This window comes from Triticum aestivum, chromosome 4A (genome assembly GCF_018294505.1).
Source record: "Triticum aestivum cultivar Chinese Spring chromosome 4A, IWGSC CS RefSeq v2.1, whole genome shotgun sequence".
In the NCBI taxonomy this organism is placed as follows: domain Eukaryota; kingdom Viridiplantae; phylum Streptophyta; class Magnoliopsida; order Poales; family Poaceae; genus Triticum; species Triticum aestivum.
In genome coordinates, this window is record NC_057803.1 from 544,042,828 (window position 1) to 544,066,744 (window position 23,917).

Consider the following 23,917-nt stretch of genomic DNA (forward strand, 5'->3'; position numbering starts at 1 on the left):
GTTAGTTTTGGGTGAGATATTATGCTTCCCCTGTATCCCCAACACCTGATTGCATAACCGGAAAATTTCGGGAGTTTCATAAGTGGGAATTCAAGTAGCTCTTAGGATATCTTTCCAACAGATGTATGATATGAAATTGGGGTTCGACGTTTAGTGGTCCGCCTATTCACGGTTGGTTTTACAGTGGTCTCATTATGTCTTAAAGAGTCCTTGGCTATGCCGACTCGGGGACGCTTCGTATGTCATGTGCACTGCCTTGTACATGATGGTGCTGTACGATCGAGCCCGTGTAGGCCCCAAACTTCGGACGAAATCTCTATCATATGTTTGTTCTGGCTTATTTTGCAAGCCAATCCTTTGTTTTGTTTTGGGGTTGTGGTATTCGAGTTGCTTTGAAGTCAAATGTTGATTCCATACCTTTTCCAAGTGGTGTTCTCATATTCTGATGTGAATACTAATCCTTCTCAATCATCGAGTTGTCATGCCAATCCCTTTTAACCGGTGTGCTTCTCTTCAAGTGGATCCGATCATTGCAACATCCACAAGATTCAATCCCAGTTCTTCTCAATGGTGTTTGTTTCATCCGTCTCCAAATTGCCTTTGTTTTTCCCGCCCACCCACCCTTTTTCTTCAACGATTCAGATTTCTTATTCAAGTATCCTTCTATTGATGGGAAGTCTCTCCATCCTTTTTCCGTCAATGTTCTTATCCGGTGATTCTCACGAAGATGCTAAGGGAGCTTCAAGTTCATCGTCTTCGTTCTTTTTCTTCTCCGGTGGTTTCAAGTCAAGTTTTGTTGATCATATTCTTTTTCCTCGTTTCAAATACCTTCTCATACCGGTGCACCTCATAATCTTCCAATTCCCGCTATTCTATTGTTCCGGAGTGCTCAAGATATCTCGATGATTCGTGTTTCCCACTCTACATTCATTCAAGCTCTTTCGAGGATGTTATCTCATTCAAGCCTTTTAATCCAACCGGTGCAATCTCTCTTTTCAAGTAATCATTCTACGATGTTTCTTTTGAGTGGGCCCTAACCCACAGGTCTTTTTCCAGGATCTTACCTGACTCTTCTTATTTTCCCGGTGTTACTCTCAAATTCTTTTCCAAGTTTGACGTAAGAATGAGTTATCATCAGTCAAATGCCTTCTCCTAGATCTTTCACAATTCTTTTCATCGTTGGCTCAACCTCTCCTCTTTTAATCATCCCGGAGTGTCTCAATAATTCATGGTGGTGTTTCTCGTCGTCATTCTCAACATTTGAAGACCGAATAAGAGTTTTACATCCATATTTTATCCGTTCTCTCAGAGATTCATGGTTCTAGTTCGAGACCATCCTCTCATAATTGTTTTCGATTGTCAGAATTGTTTTCATCCTTCCGGAGCAATTCAGGAGCCTTTTTCAGTATGTTCATCCGGAGTCCGTCATCTTAGAATTTATTCATTCTTAGCTTTCAGCGATGGTTCTCCAAAATCTTACCGGTGCTTCGTTCAAGTGATCTCTAATCAGTTTGTGATCCCTTCATTCTCATGTAGCTAGTTTCTCTCAAGCATCTTCGTTCATTTGCAAATTTTTCCTGGTGTTCCTTTATCTTTTCTTCCTTCATTTTCATTTCTTGCGGTGGTTCTTCCAGGTTTCTCTTCCTTATCAATTTATTCGTTGTCAATCCTACCGGTGGTTCAAAGAAGACCTTCCCAAGTTGGCGCTATATCTATCTTAATCCTTTCTATGAGAATAAGTAATATGTCGAATCCGTTGATTGTCATCAATTTAATTAGTGAAGGATAAGCATAATGCAATTCTTATTCTTATTTCATCGAGTTTATTCAATTCCTATTTTCTGGAGTGGCTCATCATACTTATTCTTGGTTTCAAGTGCTCATCTTTCTTTCCCGGAGTTCCAAGCTCTAATTATCACAGAGATCCATCTAAATCTTTACAAGGACTCACCTTGTGTTTTTCAACTTATTTTTCCTTCCGTTTTGATCATCCTTTTGTTTAAAGAAATTCTTCATGGAGGCTCTACATGATGGTTCACCAAGGATTTAATTCCTTCTCGAAGTTTTCGTCGAGATTCTTTTCTAAGGAGCCTAAGCATTCTTCATCTTGCAATCCGGAGTGCAATTGTTCCCCCTTATCTTTTGAGATGGTGTTATGTCTTTCTTGACAATGTCCCTTCATGTTTCATGATTCGCAAGTTGTCAAGTATGAGATAGTTTAAACCCATCAAGTCCTTCGAGCATGAGCTCTTCTCAATCCAGCAACCTCTTCATTGAAGTTATCTTGGATTATATTTCACCTAAAGCTTTCCCCTAAGGATTGTTGCTATTATGGTGCTCATAAATGACCCACGTTCTTCGTTTATCCTCCCGGTGAAATAATCTTCTCGTCTCCTTGTTCATATCAATCCAATTTATCATTTCCGTTAGTGGCAAAATTTCACCTCATAGTTTTGAGATGTTTTTCCATAAGCCCACTACAAACTTATTCGTTTTGTCGTTGGTCTTTCCCAACAACTCCGTTTTAACCTTCTTGGAAGGGTGCCTTCCAAGATCATTTGTGGCAGAAGTTGGCATTTTCTTCTCCATTCTTGTATTTCAATCTTCTATTCTTTTTGTTCCGGAGGCATTGTGTGTTGCTCCTTCCGTTCCATCACCTCATTTTGACAAGATCATATTCTTTTCATACCCACCCATTTAACCAGAGTGTTGTGCGATTTTGCTCAAGTTCTTTTCGCCTTATCAAGCCTTTCATCTCTGTTCAACCGGAGTGCTGTCTGAGATCTTTCTTACCCCTTGTTACATTCATACAATAGTTCCGGAGGCAGTGTGTCGTGATTTCATCAAGCATCTTCTCACCTTACCAAGTTCTTATTCAATTCCTTTTCTTTTCAATCGGAGTGCTGCCCGAATTTGTTCTTCCTTGTTCCTTTTCCTAACGGAGTGCTTTCAACTTCGTTCATTCTCGTTGCATTCTTTCTTTCAATTGTTCAAGCTCTCAAGGTTCTTTGGTTTCACTCATTGGTCAAAGAAGCAACTTAGTTTTACCTCTTCTTGTTCTATTTCGTTGTTCCTCCGGTGCCATTCTAGATCTCGGGACTAGATCCTCTCGTAGTGGTGGAGTGTTGTAACGCCCCGAGAATGATGTGCCAGGTGTCCTCCAGTTATTCGCAGTCATTGCCATGTCATTTGCTTGCGTGTCGCATCTTGTCATGTCATCATGTGCATTGCATCATCATGTTTTCAAAACTTGCATCCGTCCCGGCCTCCTCGTTATCTCTGTTGTCCGTTCTGAGCCCAGAAACACTTGCATGCGCCCGCAGCATGTCCGAAATAGTATTTTATAAGTGGCCGGAAAATGTTCTTGGTATGGGATAAGAGTTGACGTGTGGTCTTATTATGGTGTAGATAGACTGCCTGTCAAGTTTCATCGCATTCGGAGATCGTTTGATGCCCCAACGGATAACTATAGCGGCAGTATAGCCGATCTAACGTCGGACATTTTCGGTCTCCGGAAACAGTTGCCGGGCTGCACTCCTTCCCTCTCATCTCAGCCCAACCTCCTCTTCACAGCCCACCAAACCCCACTCCAACCGGAGCCATCGGATCGCGATCGGAGGGTCCGAAAACCCCCCTAAATCCCCTAACCCTAGCTCTTTTGCTATATATGGATACCCCCTTGTCCATTTCAGGCAACCTAGCCTCCCCCTACCCTCAGCCGCCACCTCCCACCTCGTTTTCAGCACCGGCCGCCCCTTCTCTGCCACTTGGCGCCGTCCCTGAGGGTAGAAGCCGCCAGCGCCGCCGCTCCTGGGCATCCATGATGCGCCACGTCACCCCTCCAGCGCCCCCATCCACCGCGGCCCGCTCAGGCCCGTGCGGGGCCCGCCCGAGCCCATCCAGGGCCTGAGCGCCTCCCGCTTCCTCGCTCCCGATCTGGTTCGAGGGGAGGAGCCCCTCGATCCAGAACCCCGCCGCCGTCTCGATTTGCCTCGCTTCGCCGGCCACCTCAGACGCCGCCGACGAGCACCAGCAGGCCGTTCCCGCCGCCCTGCTCCTTCCCCATCTCCTTTCTCCCTTGCTCTTCCTCTACTCTAAGCCATGTGTTGCCGCCATTTTTGCGGGAGCCACCGCCGAGCTCGTCACCGGCCTCCTCGGCCTCGCCCGTCACCGTTGACCGCGTCCGGTGCCGGATCCGAGCTCCCCACGCGTCGATCTGCTCGTTCCCGGCCTTCCCCGCCTTGCCCCATCGACGTCCTGGCCGGACCACCGCCGCCGCCACGCCTGTTCCCGCCTCTGCTTCAAGTAGGAGGAGCTCGCCCGTCACCGTTGACCGCGTCCGCATGGGCTGCGTCTCCACGGCCCAGATCCGCCGGCCCACCACCCTGCTCCCCCTTCGGCCTGTTGGCCAGATGTGAGCAGCCCCTCCAGCGCCTCCCCTATGCACTTCTGGGCCTGCTAGTTTCGGCCCATGGCATGTTTTTTTCGTTCTACGATTTGTCCATTTATCCAGAGATAACCAGTTTTACAGGAAGCCCCCTAGACTTCATGCATTTAATAACTCCACAACCATGCGTCGGATCTAAATAAATTATATATGAAACTTGCTTAGAATTTCATCTAGTTTCATAATATGCAACTTTCATCCATGTTTAACATGTTTAAAATGTTGTTTGTTTAATTTTGCTTAAATGACTTGCTAAAATGCTTTAATTCGTAACTAAATAACCGTAACTCGGAATCTAACAAACTTTATATGTAAATGGGGTAGAAAAATGCCTAGTTTAACATGGTGACCTTTATTTGCATGTTAAACAAATCTAAAATTGTGTTTAGGGCAGAACAGTACCAAATCTATAATATGCTCATGAGGAGTTTCCGGAATTGTTGTTCGTTGCTTCCGGCCTCATTTAACCTTGACTAGATAGGTAGTTTTCATTTGCTTCACCTCTTGCCATGCTAACAACATTTAATCTTGTTGGGTACATAAACGAGAGAGAACTAAATAAGTCATGTGGTGTTTTCTTCAATATGCAACTCTGTTGCATAATGAGCTCCACTTAATTTGTAGGATTGTTTGTGCACTTTGCCATGCCATGCCTCATTAAACCGGACATGCATCATACTTGATTGTGCATCATGCCATGTTGATGTGTTGGTTGTTTACTATGTTGTTGCTTCTTTCCGGTGTTGCTTCTTCGGGTTGGTTCCGGTAACGTCGTGTTTGTGAGGATCCGTTCGACTACGTCCGTTTGTCTTCTTCATGGACTCGTTCTTCTTCCTTGCGGGATTTCAGGCAAGATGATCATACCCTCGAAATCACTTCTATCTTTGCTTGCTAGATGCTCGCTCTTTTGCTATGCCTATGCTGTGATACCTACCACTTGCTTATCATGCCTCCCATATTGTTGAACCAAGCCTCTAACCCACCTTGTCCTAGCAAACCGTTGATTGGCTATGTTACCGCTTTGCTCAGCCCCTCTTATAGCGTTGTTAGTTGCAGGTGAAGATTGAAATTTGTTCCTTGTTGGAACATGGAGATGTTGTTCCTTGTTGGAACATGTTTACTTGTTGGGATATCACTATATATCTTATTTAATTAATGCATCTATATACTTGGTAAAGGGTGGAAGGCTCGGCCCCTCGCCTAGTGTTTTGTTCCACTCTTGCCGCCCTAGTTTCCGTCATATCGGTGTTATGTTTCCGGATTTTGCGTTCCTTACGCGGTTAGGTTATAATGGGAACCCCTTGACAGTTTGCCTTAAGTAAAGCTCTTCCAGCAATGCCCAACATTGGTTTTACCATTCGCCACCTAGCCCCTTTTCCCTTGGGTTTCCGGAGCCTGAGGGTCATCTTATTTTAAACCCCCCTGGGCCAGTGCTCCTCTGAGTGTTGGTCCACCTGTCAGCTGCCGGTGGCCACCAGGGGCAACTCTGGGCTGGCCTACCCGTACCTAAGACAATCTGAGTGTGCCTTGAGAAAGAGATATGTGCAGCTCCTATCGGGATTTGTCGGCACATTCGGTCGGTATTGTTGGTCTTGTTTTAACCTGTCGAAGTGTCTTGAAGAACCGAGGTACCAAGTCTGATCGGAACGTCTTGGGAGGAGGTCTATTCCTTCGTTGACCGTGAGAGCTTGTCATGGGCTAAGTTGGGACTCCCCTGCAGGGATTTGAACTTTCGAAAGTCGTGCCCGCGGTTATGGGCAGATGGGAATTTGTTAATGTCCGGTTGTAGATAACTTGAACCTTAACTTATTTAAAATGAATCAACAGCGTGTGTAACCGTGATGGTCTCTTTCCGGCGGAGTCCGGGAAGTGAACACGGTGTTGGAGTTATGCTTGATGTAGGTTGTTCTAGGATCACTTCTTGATCATACTTTTATCGACCGTGCTTTGCCTTCTCTTCTCGCTCTCATTTGCGTATGTTAGCCACCATATATGCTAGTCGCTTGCTGCAGCTCCACCTCATACCTTTACCTTACCCATAAGCTTAAATAGTCTTGATCGCGAGGGTGCGAGATTGCTGAGTCCCCGTGGCTCACAGATACTTCCAAAACCAGCTTGCAGGTGCCGATGAGTCCGTGCAGGTGACGCAACCAAGCTCAGGAGGAGCTCGATGAAGATCTTGTCCTTTGTGTTGTTTCGTTCTAGTTGATCAGTAGTGGAGCCCAGTTGGGGTCGATCGGGGACCTTTGTCACATTTGGGGTTCTTCTTTTATTTTGGTTCCGTAGTCGGACCTTGATTGTATCTAGTTGATGTAATGCTTTATTCATGTATTTGTGTGAAGTGGCGATTGTAAGCCAACTATGTATTTTTTCCCTATTGTATTACCTGGGTTATTTGCGAAGATTACCTCACTTGCGACATTGCTTTCAATGCGGTTATGCCTCTAAGTCGTGCTTCGACACGTGGGAGATATAGCCGCATCGAGGGCGTTACACTCTCCTTGTCAGGAGAGTCCTGGCCGAACTATGTCCGGCAGGATTGGGATGCGGATGACGAAGAAATTCGCCGCCCACCCACCACCCACTTAGTAGCCACTGTCGATGATTTGACCGACATGCTCGACTTCGACTCCGAAGACATCGACGGTATGGACGACGATGCAAGAGACAAACAGGAACCACTGCCCACAGGGCACTGGACGCCCACTTCATCATATGACGTATACATGGTGGACGCACCCAAAGAAAATGACGACGAGGAACAGAAGGACGCAGCGAAGGGTTGTTCCCACGAGAAGCAGTCAAAGCGGCAGCGTAAGCGCCGCTCCAAATCCTGCCTCGGCAGAAACAATGATCATATAGACCCAGCGTTAGAGCAGGGTGAACCATCGCCCGACCACGGCAAAACGGAGAATCTAACCAAACAACCCGACTCCGTCGAAGATAACAGTCCGAACGACATCACACCGGACAGGCACCCGGAGCAACAGAATGCCCATCAAAGGCTTGTTGCCACTGCGGGGAGTCTGAAAAAGCAGAAGCAAAGGCTCAGGGCTGCACAAGACACACTCGGAATCAGATGGAGTGAAGTACTCAACACTTCAGCCAAGTACGGCGGTAATCGCCACACCAAGAGCTACCCGAAGCGAAAGTTGCTACCTGAATTCGATGAGGAGGCCTTAGATCCCCCGCAATTAAAAAAAACGGCCATCTGGTCGGCTGGACGAACTCGTGACCAACATAGAGCGGCAAACGACGCCGCACATAAGCCAGTACGCGATCCACACAAGGTCTCGCATCAAAAGGATGGCGCAACCAGATCCATATATGGGCCACGCAAGCGCGCTCCAGCATGCAATGCAACACAACAAACATCCGAACACCATGGTACACCCAAATACAGGGGTGCCGCACACCCTCTATGTTTCACCGATGAGGTGCTGGACCATGAATTTCCAGAGGGATTCAAACCCGTAAACATAGAGGCGTACGACGGAACGACATACCCTGGGGTCTGGATTGAGGACTACATCCTCCATATCCACATGGCTCGAGGAGACGATCTCCACGCCATCAAGTACTTACCCCTCAAGCTCAAAGGGCCAGCTCGGCACTGGCTTAAAAGCCTCCCCAAAAGCTCCATTGGAAGCTGGGAAGAGCTTGAAGACGCCTTTCAGGAAAATTTTCAAGGGACCTATGTCCAACCACCGGATGCAGACGATTTAAGTCATATAACCCAACAGCCCAGAGAGTCAGCCCGCAAGCTGTGGAACAGGTTCCTCACTAAAATGAACCAAATAGTCGACTGTCTGGACGACGAAGCCTTAGCAGCTTTCAAGCAGAGCGTCCGAGACGAATGGCTCGCCAGACACCTCGGCCAAGAAAAGTCGAGAACAATGGAAGCTTTAACAAGCCTCATGACCCGCTTTTGCGTGGGCGAGGACAACTGGTTAGCCCGCTGCAGCACCAGCGACCCAAGTATATCCGAAGTCAGGGACGGAAACGGGAAATCACGACGCAGCAAAAACAAGTGCCGGAATAAAGAAGAAAGCCCGAAGGGCACGGCGGTAAACGCCGGATTCAGAAGATCTCGGCCAGGTCAGCAAAAGCTGCCCTCCAAAGGCAACAGAGATGAACTGTCCAGCCTAAACAAGATTCTAGACCAAATATGTCAGATCCATAGCACGCCCGATAAACCTGCAAATCATGCCCATAGAGAATGTTGGGTCTTCAAGTAGTCCGGCAAACTTAATGCCGAACACAAGGGGCAGGATACACCAAGCGAAGACGAGGACGAGCATCGCAAGCAAAGCACTGGGGAACAGAAGAAATTCCCACCAGAAGTCAAAACAGTCAACTTGTTACACGTGATAAAGGGGAGAAACAAAGCGGCACTCCTAGAGACACATGCCCCAGGGCCTATCACCGCGGAGTTCTGCCACTGGTCGTCCCAACCGATCACCTTTGACCATCGGGATTACTCGGCAAGTATCTGGCGTGCAGGATGGGCTGCCTTGGTATTAGACCCAATAATTGACGGATACCACTTCACACGAGTCCTGATGGACGGCGGCAGTAGTTTGAACCTGATATATCAGGACACAGTCCGCAACATGGGGATAGACCCAGCAAAAATTAGCCATAGCAATACTACCTTTAAAGGAGTAACGCCAGGCCCAGAAGCCCATTGCATGGGCTCCCTGCTACTAGAGGTTATATTTGGCCTTCCCGATAACTTCCGCAGTGAAAAGTTAACCTTCCACATCGCGTCGTTCCCAAGTGGCTATCAAGCACTACTCGGACGCGAAGCTTTCGCTCGCTTTAACGTAATACCGCATTACGCTTCTCTCATGCTCAAGATGCCCGGTCCACGCGGCATCATTACAGTAAATGGAAATATTGAGCGCTCCTTGCGTGCCGAAGGCAGTGCGGCTGCCTTGGCAGCCGCACACTAAACGGCCCCACCAACTAAAGCATTTGACAAGTCGTTAAGACCACGGACGCGGTTAGACGAGTCCGGCGCAGCTATATGTAATTGATACAGGTTTGATGGACATACCCCTATTACAATACAAGGGGCTCAACGCGCGCAAACAAGTGGCAATTAGGCTCAATTTTACTCATCTTGAATTATACATGGTTTCTTTAGTATAACCTACCTTTTTGCACGACAACTTTTCAACTAACAGATGACCATCATGGTACACCCATCCAGGATACGGGACAACGGAGACACAGGCGCAGACATGCAGCAGGGACCCGTTCCAAGGATTCTTTTTAGATTAAGACCCTGTGTAAACCTTTTTTACTATCTTTTGTTGATAAACATCTGCCGGATTCTCAGTACAATCGAGAAGGATGCTGACGTTTGGCATGTGGCCACGTCAGAATATTGCATGTACCTGGACACCAGGGGCTTATTACAAAGGGCACTGCTCAAGCCCGGTTTCCACCACAAAGACCGAATACCTTAGGGAGTGTTCGGCGTCGCGAGTTTGGCCTTATATGCATCAGCTCCGAATCATGTCTTTGGTCAAATGTTGGGTTTGCCCGGCTCCTGTGTTTTGCTGCCTTACGTTCCGCTATATCGGCTAAGGCAGCACCAGGAGAACTACTGCGATTGTGCCCTGGTTCATCTGGACGAGCACCTTAGTAGAGAAAGCCGAAAACTGACTGTCATGATATAGCGTGAGACTGGTCAACCACTCGATGACCTAGCAAAATCTTCGAGATTCCTCCGCTTTAACGAAGGGCCGTTTCCCGGCCAGGCATGTACGCACCCTGAATTCGGATGCGTGCGGAGCCACCAGGGGCTGTATGGTAACCCCACTGTCAAACTCCTCTGGCTAAGTGAAAGTGTTAAAGAATTATAGTCCAGTTGCCTAGTTCGCTGCGCTATCACCTCCTTAATGGACCAAGACGTTGGATCAAGTGTGAACACGCGTCTTCTGTGAACACCCCCGCATTATATGCGTGGGGGCTGAAGCCGACGACTGCAATCTTTCAGGTTATATACATATATACATAAACGGCCGCACAGGAGGCATTATTGCACTTTTGGGCAAAAGTATAAATACAGCCTTGATAAATTCAATAAAACATTGTTTTTACAATGGGAATACATGTCATTCAAACATAATATTCTTCGAGCACTGAGCCTCTATTGAACGAGCGCCTTCAAGAACTTCTTCAAAGTAGTGCTCGGCAGCCACTCGGCCTATGGCCGAACCCTGTGCCGCAACAGTAGTGGCATCCATCTCCGCCCAGTATGTTTTGACACGGGCAAGGGCCATCTGTGAGCCTTTTATGCACGCCGACCTCTTTACAGCATCAATGCGTGGCACAACACCAAGGAATTGTTGCACTAAGCTAAAGTAACTACTCGGCCTTGGCCCTCCTGGCCACAAATGATCCACAACGGACCTCATGGCCAGTCCGGATAATCTATGGAGCTCGGCCCAACCGGTCAATCGCTCATTCAGCAGCAGCAGACGGGCTGGACCGTGAAACTGTGACCAGAATAGCTTCTCCACTTCAGGACCTTTCTGATCCTTGAAGTACTCGGTCGCATCCGGAGCACTCGCAGCCAGATCCAAGTACTCATCCGCAGAACTCCATAGCCGGTCCAGAGGAGCATATTTTGAATCTCCGAACTTAGTCCGCAACAAGAAGGGCTCCCTAGAAACGATATCTGCAGCTTGATTCAGCTCCTCCTTTGTCGCTCTAATTTTGGAGCGGGCCTCTAGGCAGCCACCCGGGCCTTCTCCAGGTCCGTCGCCTTCACCCGGTTTTCTTCTTCAAGAAGCCGGTAACGGTCAGCAACATCTTTCAACTCCACGTCCATCTTGGCAATTTTTTCTTTGCTCCCGCAATGTGCGGCCTGTTCGGCCCTTAACTCTTCGGCCGCCTTTAAAGCAGCCGCATTACTACTTCTTGCTTGCTCCTTGTCTCGGGAAAGCTCCGCCCGAAGGGTCTCCATGGTGGCAGCTCCATCTGCAGTCACAACATATTAAATATATTGGCATCATGCTGCTCTTACTATGTGACATTCACCAGAAAAATCACCTACCCTGTGCCTCGTCAAGCCGCTTGTTAACAAGCACGATGTCGGCATCTGCCGCATCCAGTTGCCGCTTTAGTTCGGCAAACCCATCAGTCCGGCTAGCCACCGGAGCTTCAACCACCTACCCATACAAGCGGTCTGGTTATTACCTGGGACTACGATCCTCTGTTTGCCGCCGTTCTCGACGACAACCAGAGTCTCAGGGGCTACTATCTACACAGGGCACACCTAAAAATGTGCGGTACTGTAAAAAATGTACATCATTTCACGTACCTCAAAACCCGTCAATAGACTCATAAAGGCTTCATGCAACCCGCTTTTGGCAGACGAAATCCTTTCAATCACCGTACTCATCAACGTACGGTGCTCTTCTGAGATAGTTGTTCGCTCTAGCAGATCCCTCAGTACGTCCGACCGCATACCAGATGGTGCCGGACTCTTTTGATTGCTCTCTTCAAGAGCCAGATACTGGGGACTTCGGGTGGCCATAGGATTACCTTCTGGCCTTGCCGGATTAGGAGAAACCCTCCGTGACGACACCTCGGGGTCGCCCGCCTCGTGAGGCGGTGTGGCAGGGGGAGGCGTTTCCCTCTCCATCATCTCTGGAATAAGATCCCCCGAAGACGAGCTCTGCTGAGAAGGGCTAAGATTCGAACTGCAAGATAAATGCTTCGGTTATTTTCCTCAGAAGTAAGGTAGGATATCTTCACTATTAAGTACTTTTTGATTACTTACAACTTGTTAGAGGGCTGATCCCCGTGCGGACATTGTTCGGCAAGAACACCCTCCGAGGCAGGACCCTCTGGCGGAGATTTCTTCTCCCATTTGGAAACCTTGGTTTCCAGATCTTCACAGGTAGTCCTCTTCCTTCCCCGGGGAGAGAGAATGTCAGATTCTTCCCCTTGGTTATCCTCCCTCGCGGAGGCGCTCATTCCCTCGGCTGGAATAGGTAGAAATGGAGGCCCGCTTTCGCCCTCTTTATTCCCCCCTTCATCTTCCTTTGAGGGCACTAGGCAAGGTGCTGGCTCGAGCATCTTTTCCAACACCGGATTGTCCAAGCCTTCAGGAAGGGGGGCCGAACACCGGATCATCTTCGCCTTTGTTATCTAGTCCTGGTCAAAGAGCAATTCTTCAGAGTGATGTCATGATAAATAAAAGGACAGTGTGTTCGGCCATGGGATTACTTACTTGGGCAGCGGTGCGGTTGTTGCTCAGGCCCACGTCCTCGGTAGTGTCTGGACACTCTATTTGGGGTCCGAAGAACGATTTGTACATCTCCTCGTGCGTCAGGCCGAGGAATTCTGAATAGTGCGCGGTCCTTACGGGTTGAACTCCCACATGCAGAGGGGTCGGCGTTTGCAAGGCTGGACTCGACGAACCAGCATAACTTGCATTACCATAACCAGACTGAAATCTCCCTCGAAGAGATCTCGGATGCGGCTCTGCAGTATGGGCACGTCCTTGGCTGGACCCCAGCTCAGCCCCCTATTGATCCATGACATCAGTTGTGGTGGAGGGCCTGAGCGAAAGGTGGGGTAGCTACCCACTTGGCACTTCGGGGAGCTGTGACATAAAACCACTCCCGTTGGCACAATCCGGACACCTCTGGAAAGGAACCCTTCGGCCATGGAGCGTCAGCAATTTTTCTTATTAGAGCACCTCCGCATGCTGCGTACTGCCCCTCGACCATCTTCGGCTTCACATCAAAGGTCTTGAGCCACAGGCCGAAGTGAGGGGTAATGCAGAGGAAGGCCTCACAAACGACAATAAATGATGAGATGTGAAGAAGGGAATCCGGGGCCAGATCATGAAAACCCAGCCCGTAATAGAACATAAGACCCCTAACAAAGGGATCCAGAGCGAGGCCTAGTCCTCGAAGGAAGTGGGAGACGAACACAACGCTCTTGTTGGGTTCGGGAGTAGGGACGACCTGCCCTCGGGCGGGCAGCCTATGCGAAATTTCAGCGGTCAGATATCTAGCCTCCCTCAACTTCTTGATATCCTCCTCCGTGACAGAGGAAGGCATCCACCGGCCTTGAAGGCTGGATCCGGACATGATTGAAGGTCCGAAGCACCTGACCTGGGCTTTGGGTGTTAGAACTCGAGGCAAGGGAAGGATTCGATTGAGCACGGGAGGGAAAAAGTAAAAGTCTTGTCCCTTTATAAAGAGGGTGAATATCAAGCGTCCTCCTCGTGGCCGTTTGGTACTTGCCTAAAATCTAGGAGTCCTAGGCACGGTTGGGTTACCCACGTCCGTATTAATGAGAATCCCATAATAAGGGGAGCACAATCTCTGCTTTGACAAGACGTGTCAAGAAACCGCCTCATGTTATGTGCGGGGCTAGTTAAAGAAAAACGGTTCAAATAATTGCCGGGCCATGGCGTGAGGTCATGCTGCCAAAACGTATCAGCAGATTAGATTTGTGGAAATATTATTCTCTCTACGGTGGTATGTGGAACTTATTTTGCAGGGTTGGACACTATCCTTGTATTCAAACTCTTCCATGGTGTATTCGGAGGAGGAACCCGCCTTGCAATGCCGAAGACAACACTGCGCGCCGGACTCATCGTCATTGAAGCCTGGTTCAGGAGCTACTGAGGAAGTCCTGGATTAGGGGGTCTCGGGACAGCCGGACTATATCCTTTGGCCGGACTGTTGGACTATGAAGATATAATATTGAAGACTTCGTCTCGTGTCCGGATGGAACTCTACTTGGCGTGGAAGGCAAGCTAGGCAATACAGATATGCATATCTCCTCTTTTGTAACCGACCTTGTGTAACCCTAGCCTCATCCGGTATCTATATAAACCGGAGGGTTTTAGTTCGTAGGACAACATACAATCATACCATAGGCTAGCTTCTAGGGTTTAGCCTTTCTGATCTTGTGGTAGATCAACTCTTGTACTACTCATATTATCAAGAATAATCAAGCAGGATGTAGGGTTTTACCTCCATCAAGAGGGCCCGAACCTGGGTAAAACATCGTGTCCCCTGCCTCCTGTTACCATCCGCCTTAGACGCACAGTTCGGGACCCCCTACCCGAGATCCGCCGGTTTTTACACCGACAGTCATCAAGACTCTTTTCTGGCGTCGTTGCCGGGGAGTGAAGCGCCTCTGGTAGGTGGAATTTGGTAAGGAAAAATGTATATAGTGTGCTGAAATGTACTGTCACTTGTTACTATGGAAAGTAATCCTCTGAGGGGCTTGTCTGGGGTATCTTCACCCTGACCAGTAGAGCAAAGATTTGCTCCTCAACCTACTCAACCTACTGAAAATGAAAATGAAAATGAAAATGTCTGCTTTGAAATTCCTTCGGGTATGATAGAAAAACTACTAGCTAATGCTTTTTAGGAGATGGAACAAAACATCCTGATGAGCATCTGATATATGTGGATGAAGTTTGTGGATTATTTAAGCTTGCATGTGTACCCGGAGATGTTGTTAAGAAGAAGGTGTTCCCTTTATCTTTGAAGGGAGATGCATCCACATGGTATAGGCTATGTGATGATATGGGGTCTTGGAATTACAAACGATTGAAATTGGAATTTCATTAGAAGTTTTATCCTATGCATCTTGTTCATCGTGATCGTAATTATATATATAATTTTTGGCCTCGCGAAGGAGAAAGCATCGCTCAAGCTTGGGGAGGCTTAAATCAATGTTATATTCATGCCCCAATCATGAGCTCCCAAGAGAAATGATTATTCAAAAAATTTATGCTCGGCTTTCTGATAACAATCGCACCATGCTTGATACTTCTTGTGCTGGCTCTTTTATGATGAAGACTATTGAATTCAAATGGGATTTATTGGAAAGAATTAAACGCAACTCTGAAGATTGGGACCTCAACAAAGGAAAGGAGTCAGGTATGACACCTAGGTTTGATTGTGTTAAATCTTTTATGGATACCGATGTTTTCCGTAAATTTAGCACTAAATATGGACTTGACTTTGAGATAGTAGCTTCTTTCTGTGAATCTTTTGCTACTTATGTTGATCTCCCCAAGGAGAAGTGGTTTAAATATCATCCTCCCATAGAAGTAAAAGTAGCTGCACCTATTAAAGTTGAAGAAAAGACTATCACTTATAATGATCCTATTGTTCCTACTTCTTATGTTGAGAAACCACCTTTCCCTGTTAGGATAAAGGATCATGCTAAAGCTTCAACTGTGGTTTGTAAAAGCAATATTAAAACTTATCCACCTTCTGAGCAAATTAAAGTTGAACCTGATATTGCTATTGTTAAAGATCTCTTGGCTGATAATATTGATGGGCATGTTATTTATTTCTGTGATGAAACTGCTAGAATTCTAAACCTTGTGCTAAAGATAAACCTAGACCTGTGGTAGGCATGCCTGTTATTTCTGTTAAAATAGGAGATCATTGTTATCATGATTTATGTGATATGGGTGCCAGTGCTAGTGCAATACCTATTAGCCTATATAGAGAAATTATGCATGATATTGCACCTGTTGAGTTAGAAGATATTGATGTCACAATTAAACTTGCCAATAGAGATACTATTTCATCAATGGGAATTGTTAGAGATGTTGAGGTCTTGTGTGGGAAAACTAAACATCCTGCTGATTTTCTTGTTCTTGGTTCCCCACAAGATAGCTTTTGTCCCATTATTTTTGGTAGACCCTTCTTAAATACTGTTAATGCTACCATAGATTGCAAAAGGGATGTTGTTACTATTGGTTTAGATGATATGACTCATGAATTTAATTTCTCTAAATTTAGTAGACAACACCATGAAGAAGAATTACCTAGTAAGAATGAAATTATTGGTCTTGCTTCTATTGTCGTACCTCCTAGTGATCCTTTAGAACAATATTTGCTAGACCATGAAAATGATATGTTTATGAACGAAAGAAGGAAATAGATGAAGTATTCTTTAAATAGGAACCTATTCTGAAACACAATTTGCCTGTTGAAATCCTAGGGGATCCTCCTCCACCCAAGGGTGATCCCGTGTTTGAGCTTAAACCGTTACCTGATACTCTTAAATATGCTTATCTTGATGAGAAAAAGATATATCATGTTATTGTTAGTGCTAACCTTTCAGAGCATGAGGAAGAGAGATTATTGAAAACTCTGAAGAAGCACCGTGCTGCTATTGGGTATACTCTTGATGATCTTAAGGGCATTAGTCCCACTCTATGTCAAAATAAAATTAATTGGGAAGAAGATGCTAAACTAGTTCGTGATCATCAACGACGGCTGAACCCTAAAATGAAAGAAGTGGCAAGAAAGGAAATACTAAAGCTCCTTGAGGTAGGTATAATTTATCCCGTTGCTGATAGTCAGTGGGTAAGTCCTGTCCATTGTGTCCCTAAGAAGGGAGGTATTACTGTTGTTCCTAATGATAAAGATGAATTGATTCCTCAAAGAATTATTACAGGTTATAGGATGGTAATTGATTTCCGCAAATTAAATAAGGCCACTAAAAAGGATCATTACCCCTTACCTTTTATCGATCAAATGATAGAAAGATTATCTAAACATACACATTTTTTCTTTCTAGTGGTTATTCTGGTTTCTCTCAAATACCTGTGTCAGCTAAGGATCAATCAAAGACTACTTTTACCTGCCCTTTTGGTACTTTTGCTTATAGACGTATGCCTTTTGGTTTATGTGATGCACCTGCAACCTTTCAAAGATGCATGATGGCTATATTCTCTGACTTCTGTGAAAAGATTTGTGAGGCTTTCATGGACGATTCCTCCGTCTATGGATCTTCTTTTGATGATTTCTTAAGCAACCTTGATCAAGTTTTGCAGAGATGTGAAGAAACTAATCTTGTCTTGAATTGGGAAAAGTGACAATTTATGGTTAATGAAGGTATTGTCTTGGGGCATAAAGTTTCTGAAAGAGGTATTGAAGTTGATAAAGCCAAGGTTGATGCTATTGAAAAGATGCCATGTCCCAAGGACATCAAAGGTATAAGAAGTTTCCTTGGTCACGCCGGTTTTTATAGGAGGTTCATTAAGGACTTCTCCAAAATTTCTCGGCCTTTGACTAATTTATTACAAAAAGATATACCATTTGTCTTTGATGATGATTGTGTAGAAGCATTTGAAATACTTAAGAAAGCGTTGATCTTTGCACCTATTGTTTAGCCACCTGATTGGAATTTACCCTTTGAAATTATGTGTGATGCTAGTGATTATGCTGTAGGTGTTGTTCTAGGGCAAAGAGTTGATAAGAAACTAAATGTTATTCAATATGCTAATAAAACTCTAGACAATGCTCAGAGAAATTATGCTACTACTGAAAAAGAATTCTTAGCAGTTGTATTTGCTTGTGATAAGTTCAGACCTTATATTGTTGATTCTAAAGTAACTATTCACACTGATCATGCTGCTATTAAATATCTTATGGAAAAGAAAGATGCTAAACCTAGACTTATTAGATGGGTTCTCTTGCTACAAGAGTTTGTCTTACATATTGTTGATAGAAAGGGAGCTGAGAACCCCGTTGCAGACAACTTGTCTAGGTTAGAAAATGTGCTTGATGACCCACTACCTATTGATGATAGCTTTCCTGATGAGCAATTAAATGTTATAAATGCTTCTCATACTGCTCCATGGTATGCTGATTATGCTAATTACATTGTTGCTAAGTTTATACCACCTAGTTTCACATACCAGCAAAAGAAAAGGTTCTTCTATGATTTGAGGCATTACTTTTGGGATGACCCACATCTTTATAAAGAAGGAGTAGATGGTATTATTAGATTTTGTGTACCTGAGCATGAACAGGAACAGATCCTATGCAAGTGTCACTCCGAAGCTTATGGAGGGCACCATGCTAGAGATAGGACTGCACATAAGGTATTGCAATCTGGTTTTATTGGCCTACTCTCTTCAAGGATGTCCGTAAGTTTGTCTTATCTTGTGATGAATGTCAGAGAATTAGTAATATTAGTAGATGTCAAGAAATGCCCATGAACTACTCACTCGTTATTGAACCATTTGATGTTTGGGGCTTTGACTATATGGGACCTTTTCCTTCCTCTAATGGTTATACACATATTTTAGTTGCTGTTGATTATGTTACTAAGTGGGTAGAAGCTATTCCAACTAGTAGTGCTGATCATAACACTTCTATTAAAATGCTTAATGAAGTTATTTTCCCAAGGTTTGGAGTCCCTAGATATTTAATGACTGGTGGTGGATCACATTTTATGTTGGGGAACGTAGTAATTTAAAAAAAATCCTACGCACATGCAAGATCATGGTGGTGTATAGCAACAAGACGGGAGAGTGTTGTCCACGTACCCTCGTAGACCGAAAGCGGAAGCGTTAGCACAACGCGGTTGTTGTAGTCGTACGTCTTCACGATTTGACCGATCAAGTACCGAACGTACGACACCTCTGAGTTCAGCACACGTTCAGCCCGATGACGTCCCTCGAACTCCGATCTAGCCGAGTGTTGAGGGAGAGTTTCGTCAGCACGACGGCGTGGAGACGATGTTGATGTTCTACCGATGCAGGGCTTCGCCTAAGCACCGCTACAGTATTATCGAGGTGGACTATGGTGGAGGGGGGCACCGCACACGGCTAAAAGTTCAAACAGATCAATTGTTGTATCTTTGGGGTGCCCCTGCCCCCGTATATAAAGGATCAAGGGGGTGCGGCCGGCCAGGGAGGAGGCGCGCTAGGAGGAGTCCTACTTCCACCGGGAGTAGGACTCCCCCCTTTCCTAGTTGGATTAGGACTTGGGAGGGGGAAGGAGTGGAGGAGAAGAAGGAAGGGGGAGGGCGCCGCCCCCTCTCCTTGTCCTATTCGGACTGGGGGGAGGGGGCCTAGCCCTAGCCGCCTCTCCTCTCTTCCATCTAGGCCCACTAAGGCCCATTAAGTCCCCGGGGGGTTCCGGTAACCTCCCGGTACTCCGGTAAAATCCCGATTTCACCCGGAACACTTCCGATATCCAAACATAGGCTTCCAATATACCAATCTTCATGTCTCGACCATTTTGAGACTCCTCGTCATGTCAAGGATCACATTCGGGACTCCGAACAACATTCGGTACATCAAAACATATAAACTCATAATATAACCGTCATCAAAACTTTAAGCGTGCGGACCCTACAGGTTCGAGAACTATGTAGACATGACCGAGACATGTCTCCGGTCAATAACCAATAGCGGAACCTGGATGTTCATATTGGCTCCCACATATTCTACGAAGATCTTTATCGGTCAAACCGCATAACAACATACGTTGTTCCCTTTGTCATCGGTATGTTACTTGCCCGAGATTCGACCGTCGGTATCTCATTACCTAGTTCAATCTCGTTACCGGCAAGTCTCTTTACTCATTCTGTAATACATCATCCCGCAACTAACTCATTAGTAGCAATGCTTGCAAGGCTTAAGTGATGTGCATTACCGAGAGGGCCCAGAGATACCTCTCCGATATTCGGAGTGACAAATCCTAATCTCGAAATATGCCAACCCAACAAGTACCTTCGGAGACACCTGTAGAGCACCTTTATAATCACCCAGTTACATTGTGACGTTTGGTAGCACACAAAGTGTTCCTCCGGTAAATGGGAGTTGCATAATCTCATAGTCATAGGAACATGTATAACTCATGAAGAAAGCAATAGCAACAAACTAAACGATCAAGTGCTATGCTAACAGAATGGGTTAAGTCAATCACATCATTCTCTAATGATGTGACCCCGTTAATCGAATGACAACTCATGTCTATGGCTAGGAAACTTAACCATCTTTGATTCAACGAGCTAGTCAAGTAGAGGCATACTAGTGACATATTGTTTGTCTATGTATTCACACATGTATTATGTTTCCGGTTAATACAATTCTAGCATGAATAATAAACATTTATCATGATATAAGGAAATAAATAATAACTTTATTATTGCCTCTAGGGCATATTTCCTTCATTTTATTCATGGTGCTTTCCGTAAAATGCTTGCTAAATATGATGTTAATCATAGAATTGCGTCTCCTTATCACCCACAGTCTAGTGGTCAAGTAGAATTGAGTAATAGAGAGCTCAAATTAATTTCGCAAAAGACTGTCAATAGGTCTAGAAAGAATTGGTCCAAGAAACTTGATGATGCATTATGGGCCTGTAGAACTGCATATAAAAATCCTATGGGTATGTCTCCGTATAAAATGGTTTATGGAAAAGCATGTCACTTACCTCTCGAACTAGAACACAAGGCATATTGGGCTATTAAAGAGCTCAATTATGATTTTAAACTTTCTGGTGAGAAGAGGTTATTTGATATTAGCTCACTCGATGAATGGAGAACCCGAGCCTACGAAAATGCCAAGTTGTTTAAAGAAAAAGTTAAAAGATGGCATGATAAAAGGATACAAAAGCATGAGTTTAATGTAGGTGATTATGTATTGCTATACAACTCTCGTTTACGATTTTTTGCAGGAAAACTTCTCTCTAAATGGGAAGGTCCTTACGTTATCAAGGAGGTCTATCGTTCCGGTGCCATAAAAATCAACAACTTTGAAAGCACAAATCCGAAGGTGGTGAACGGTCAAAGAATCAAACATTATATCTCAGGTAATCCCATAAATGTTGAAACCAATATTATTGAAACCGTAACCCCGGAGGAATACATAAGGGACACTTTCCGGAATGTTTCAGACTCCGAAAAGGAATAGGTACGTCGTACGGTAAGTAAACCGACTCCAAAACAGTTTTTAAGGCAATATTTCTCCATTTTGGAATATTTAGAAAAATAGAAAAATAAGATGCAGTCCGGGAAGGACACGAGAGCTCCACAAGGGTGGAGGGCGCGCCCTACCCCCCTGGGCATGCCCCCTACCTCGTGGGCACCTCGTGTGCTCTCCGGACTCCCTTTTCGTACACGACACGTATTTTGGTCGGCAAAAATTCATTATATAATCTCCCGGGGTTTTTGACTCTGATACGTCTCCAACATATCTATAATTTTTTATCACTCCATGCTATATTATCTACTGTTTTGGACATTATTGGGCTTTATTATCCACTTTTATATTATTTTTGGGACTAACCTATTAACCGGAGGCCCCGCCCAGAATTGTTGTTTTTTGCCTGTTTTAGGGTTAAGAAGAAAAGGAATATTAAACGGAGTCCAAACGGAATGAAACCTTCGGGAACGTGATTTTCTCAACGAACAAGACCCAGGAGACTTGGACCATACGTCAAGACACAAAAGAGGAGGCCACGAGGTAGGGGGTGCCTCCTCCCCCCCCCCCCCGAGGCGCGCCCTCCACCCTCGTGGGCCCCCTGTTGCTCCACCGACGTACTCCTTCCTCCTATATATACCTACGTACCCCCAAACGACCAGATACGGAGCCAAAACTCTAATTCCACCGCCGCAACTTTCTGTATCCACGAGATCCCATCTTGGGGCATGTTCCGAAGCTCCGCCGGAGGGGGCATCGATCACGGAGGGCTTCTACATCAACACCATAGCCCCTCCGATGAAGTGTGAGTAGTTTACCTCAGACCTACGGGTCCATAGTTAGTAGCTAGATGGCTTCTTCTCTCTTTTTGGATCTCAATACAATGTTCTCCCCCTCTCTTGTGGAGATCTATTCGATGTAATCTTCTTTTTGCGGTGTGTTTGTTGAGGCCGATGAATTGTGGGTTTATGATCAAGTCTATCTATGAACAATATTTGAATCTTCTCTGAATTCTTTTATGTATGATTGGTTATCTTTGCAAGTCTCTTCGAACTATCAGTTTTGTTTGGCCTACTAGATTGATCTTTCTTGCAATGGGAGAAGTGCTTAGCTTTGGGTTCAATCTTGCAGTGTCCTTTCCCAATGACAGTAGGGCCAGCAAGGCACGTATTGTATTGTTGCCATCGAGGATAACAAGATGGGGTTTTCATCATATTGCATGAGTTTATCCCTCTACATCATGTCATCTTGCTTAAGGCGTTACTCTGTTTTCATGAACTTAATACTCTAGATGCATGCTGGATAGCGGTCGATGAGTGGAGTAATAGTAGTAGATGCAGGCAGGAGTCGGTCTACTTGTCTCGGACATGATGCCTATATACATGATCATGCCTAGATATTCTCATAACTATGATCAATTTTGTCAATTGCTCAACAGTAATTTGTTCACCCATCGTAGAATACTTATGCTCTCGAGAGAAGCCACTAGTGAAACCTATGGCCCCCGGGTCTATCTTTATCATATTAATCTACAAATACCTAGTTATTTCCTTTTGCTTTTATTTTACTTTGCATATTTATCATAAAAACACCAAAAATATTATCTTATCATATCTATCAGATCTCACTCTCGTAAGTGGCCGTGTAGGGATTGACAACCCCTTGACGCGTTGGTTGCGAGGATTTATTTGTTTTGTGCAGGTACGAGGGACTCGCGCGTAGCCTCCTACTGGATTGATACCTTGGTTCTCAAAAACTGAGGGAAATACTTACGCTACTTTGCTGCTTCATCCCTTCCTCTTCGGGGAAAACCAACGCAGTGCTCAAGAGGTAGCAAGAAGGATTTCTAGCGCCGTTGCCGGGGAGGCTCACGTGAAGTCAAGTTAAAATTTTATCTCCCGTCAACGAGCCATTTCTGGCGCCGTTGCCGGGGAGGTCTACGCAAAAGTCAACATACCAAGTACCCATCACATACCCTTATCTCCCGCATTACATTATTTGCCATTTGCCTCTCGTTTTCCTCTCCCCCACTTCACCCTTGCCATTTTATTCTCCCTCTCTCTCTCTATCCTCCCTCTCTTTCTCTATTTGCCTCTTTTGCTTGTTTGCTTGTGTTACCATGTGCCTTCCATTTGCTCGCATCTTTGCTAGCTAATAATCTATTGATATGGATCCACTTAAAGTGTTCTACTTGGATCATCTTCGATCCTTATGCGCTCGTGCTGAAACCCCAACTAGCCTAGTTGATAGGAAATCTTTAGATGAGCATGCTCATTTTGTGTGTCATCGTTTGTCTGAAAAAGGGAAGCTCTTATGGTATCATATAAATAGTTTGCTATGCTATGCTTGGAATCTTTGTGAAATTTGTGATTTTACTTGTTGCTCTAAGAACCCTAAAAACACCTCCCCTACCCATTTGAGTTTAATGATATTGAAATCTTATCTTCTTATGCAAAAGGTGTTTATAGTTACTACGATATCGAAAGTTGCTTCTTTGATTGAAAAATATGATACTACTCTCTACGAATCTGAAAAATTTGACACACTTAAATATTGCTATGAAAACTATGCTCACAATGTCTATGTCAAAGAATTTATTGAAAGAATGACCCTTGGTTCGGAAGAAAATAATGATATGCATGAATCTATAGATAATTATGATTCTGATGATTTGATTTAAATATCCCTTGTTGAACATGATGCTTGCTATTCTTGTGGCCACGATGCCAATATTTATG